Below are 4380 nucleotides of genomic sequence, written 5' to 3' on the forward strand. Positions count from 1 at the left end.
GAATGATTCAAGTTTGACTCCACTCCACTCCTCCACGGAATGCTGTCCTACGACGAACTCCATCCCTTGAAGACTCTGACTATTCTTCCTCCACGGCAACTGTGAATGCCAATGTGATCGATGATGAAGACGATGCCACTTCACCACCCCCTACTTCTGCATGCATCAACACTGCACCAAGTTCGTCTGCGCCGCCAAACAACAACGACAACCCTGCTGCTTCACCTACTCCTCATGAGGACGAGTATATGCTCTATGTCTTCAAACCTTTTTGGTCATTACTGACAAAAGGGGGAGAAGCATATGAGTTTGATAGTCTTCAAGCGGGTTCATATGGGCGGTTGCTTTATATTTTGCCTATGTGTTTACAACTCTTGCTTTTGATACATTTCGTTCTTTGAGTTGTAACACTTAAACTCAATGGTCGTCTGCAACTTATTTGCTTTTCCATGTGCGATGATAACTTCTGCACTTAGATCATTCTGCAGACGTCCATTTTTCATTATGCATGTCATCCTCTTAGTTATATCATTTTAGGCATGATGAATTATCTTCATAAGTTGAAGAGGATCTCCACAAGTACAACCTGCCATGTGCATTTGCATTCCAAAAGCAAATTACTTATATGCACATCTTCAGGGGGAGCCCTTGCCACTTATGAAGACAATACCCTATCCTTTACAATTTCAAATACTTCTTTCCTGTTGAAAACTTCAACCAGTTTGTCATCAATCACCAAAAAGGGGGAGATTGTAAGTGCATCTAGTGCCACCCCTAGTTGGTTTTGGAGTATTGACAACAAAGTTGGTTGAGGGACTAATGCGTTTGTGAGAATTGCAGGATAATGCAGGTTGTGTCCCTCATTGATTCGGTTTACCTACCGGAGATGACCCCTAAAGATGTATGAAACATTGACGACAATGGTGGTATGTGAAGATATTCACATTGAAGACTATGACATGAGAAGACATTGAGTGAAGACTATGGAGCGCGAAGACTGTGTTGTTTCATTGTTTCCTTTTCTTCTTTGTTGAGTCATAGGAACCACCGTACTGTTAAGTGGGGTCCAAGTGAACAAAGTCAGAGTGACTGAAGTGATGCTCAACCCAAATCCTATGTCTTCGAGCGAAGACAATGAGAGAAAATCTTATCCAGAGCTGGATGTGTTAGCTTTGCTTGTAGCCCAAGTAAAGTTGCCGTGAGTGTTTGAAATCTGACCGTTGGAACACGTGTCAGTTCCTTAGTGACCCAGGGTCATTTCAGACATATCAGGTCGGGTTGCCTTGTGGCTATAAATATCCCAGCCCCTACACCATAAATTGGTGGCTGCTCAGAGTTAGTTTACGGCTTTTATCGTTTTGAGAGCAACCCACCTCGAAGCCTTTGAGAGAGAAATCCTTGCGAGGACAAAGCCCAAACACCCAGAGCCAAAGAGTGTTAGGCATCACTGAAGTCTTTCTGTCTGAGTGACCTGAAGACTTATTACACTTGAGGGCTTTGTATCCTCCAGCCGGTTAGGCGTCGTGTTCTGAGCATCCAAGAGTCATTGTGGATCGCCGGTGAACGAAGTCTGTGAAGGTTCGGAAGTCTACCTTGAAGACTTACTAGAGTGATTGGGCGAGGACTGTGTGTCCTTAGCTCAAGGGGAATAAGGTGAAGACGCGGTCTTCTGAGTTGAATCTCAGCCTCCCTAACCAGACGTACAGTTGTCACAGCAACTGGAACTGGTCCAACAAATCCTGTGTCTTCAACAAGTGACTGGTTCTATCTTTTCCCTCCCTTTACTTTGAGTTAGTCTTCGTGAAGTCATTGCCTATTTGTCTTATCCGTTTGACTTCATTGCTTGACTACTATCGTTGATTGGCTTCATACTATCTTCCATCCTGATCCTAACTACCTAGCTGCTATTAGTCTTTGTACGTTCACATAATTGCATACTTGACTATGGCTTGCTTGTTGTAGTTTATCTTCTGTTGCATATCAATTAGGTCATTTCTATTGCTTGTCTTTGAAACTTCCACGTTTTGCAGACTTCGATAAAAATTGCCTATTCACCCCCCCTCTAGTCGATAACTAGCACTTTCAGAAAGGAACCCCTAACGGAACTATTCTCTCTGGAAGATGTTTCTTACTACCCATGCAATATAACATAACTAGTTGGGTACTTTTCTGTTGAAGCACTTATGACCCCCACGCCTGGTTTCCATGCATACCCCAGTTTTACATAACTGAGCGGGTATTCGGATACACTTCGGACTGTCGGGTCCGAAGGCTGAAGCGAAAAGGTATGCCATGACAAATGATTTACAATCCGGCTAGGGACTAAAAAGTCCATTGAAGTACATAGTCACTTGGACTGGCTAAATTCTTCTTCTATACCATCCAACAGGCTGTCTAGCCTACAATCCTGTTGGGAATACTTTGCGGCTAATGCTACTTGGTCATATACCAGACTTACGGGAATCTCGTTCCCATCTGGCCCCACCAGTCCAACTTCGGCCATATGGTTTGGGTCAGCCTTGGCATGTCGCGTCTTCACCATGGCCCAGGATTCCCCCTCACCTTGACGGTAGGTGGATACCTTACATAACCGGAAGCGCCACCGTGCTCCTTTAAGCATCTCCACAAGCTCCCCCATACCTCCTGGTAGGGAAGTGGATGGCCACAGGGCCTGGGCAATACCCTGCATCACCTGCCGAGCTCGTTCGTGCAGTTGTGAGAGATCTTGCAGCATATTGCCTGCGGATCCGGGCATCTCCTCTTCAGGACGGCCCGTCAGCATACCTACAGACATAACTCTGTTAATTCGCTTCCTCGCCGAACTGTTCTATAGTTCGTTTAAGCACTTACTATAAATGTCGCGTCGAAGCCTCATGTTCTCCTTTACGGAGTCAGCAAGCTGAGCTCGAACATCTGCCAATTCGATGCTCAGTCGGATATTGGCATCTTGGAGATTATTTTTCTCTTGAATAACCTGCGTCAGCACGCGCTCGCCCGCCTTTAGCTGACTTCGCAGATGTGGCTCATTATCTTTCACGATCTTCGGATTCTCTTCGGGATTGTCTGCAGAAATCTCTTGTTAGATTTGTAAACCATGCCGAATAAATAATAGGTATACGTCCTTACAAATTCCTTTATCAAGGTAAGTATTACCAGAAGAGGCCTTCTAGGATTCCTCTAGTCTGGCAACTGCGGCCTTTAGCTGGGTCTTGCATTCCTCCAGCTCCTGAGATAAATGGGTATTCTTCTACAAGAACCTATGCATACAATGATCCTTAAATCAGTTGTGCCAACTGTTTCAAGTCTCAGGGGCTACTACTACACATACTTATCAAATTTTCTTACTCGTATATCCTTCGCATACGGGTCCGTTGCTCTGGCAAGTCCATCTTGAGCGGCGCGGATATATGCGTCTCCAGAGTTGATGGCGTTGAACGCCTCCTCGGAAAAAATATCATTGCAGAGTATGGCCCATCTGCACCGGTGATTCATGGCGCTCTCCACTTCGGAATTTGTAGCGGAAAGCCTGTCCGCATCCTCTATAGGAGGACAATTCGGTGTTGTCCCCATGTCAGCCTCCACCCGTGAGTCCGATTCAGGAATTCGGTTGCTTGAGGTGTGGCCGGCAGGGTCTCCGGATAAAGTCCGGCGACTATTCTTTCTGCCAGGACACAATGAAAACCGTTACATCTCAGCAAAGATAATCACGGAGCAAGTTTAATTTGTACCTCTGCACCGACGTCTCAATCCTAACCGCCTTCCTCTTAAGCCTGCTCGGCCCGGGTGCCCTTTGCTGATGAGCCCCCGCAGGCTCAGCACGGCGTCCCGATGGTCGTTTCTATAAAAATGCAACATGTGTGCTTAAGGTATGGCATAATTCGGAAGTTAGGGCTCCGACTTTACTTACATTCAATACAGGGAGCAGCCCGGGATAATCGGCGAGGACGGCCACCGGGGCACCGTCACGGCTTGCTTGATAGAATGACCCGTCGACAAGCTCCACAGATATATCCGGATCTTCTTCAAGTCCGGGGTCGAGAGCTCGGCCAGGATCCTCTGGCTGCGGAGATGGGCTGTTGAATTCCTTCACGGCCTTTTTCAGTTCCTGCTTTAAAAATAGCAAGGTGAATGTTGGTAACAAAGGACACAAGAATGGATAGAGTCGAGTAAAGATAACAGCTTACCCAGCTTGGGGGGTTGTATATGGGAAATCCATCCCGCGGCTTAATGCGGAGGAACTCCTCTTCTTCTCCTTTATACAAATCGGACAATATTCGCACCAGAGTGGTGGCAGAGTCCGGACCTTTATGACCGCAGCGGGTGGGTCATCTTCTCCGTTGAAATGCCACATGGGTTTCCCCCGATATTGAAGTGGCTGCA

Source organism: Triticum dicoccoides, chromosome 3B (assembly GCF_002162155.2).
Source record: "Triticum dicoccoides isolate Atlit2015 ecotype Zavitan chromosome 3B, WEW_v2.0, whole genome shotgun sequence".
In the NCBI taxonomy this organism is placed as follows: domain Eukaryota; kingdom Viridiplantae; phylum Streptophyta; class Magnoliopsida; order Poales; family Poaceae; genus Triticum; species Triticum dicoccoides.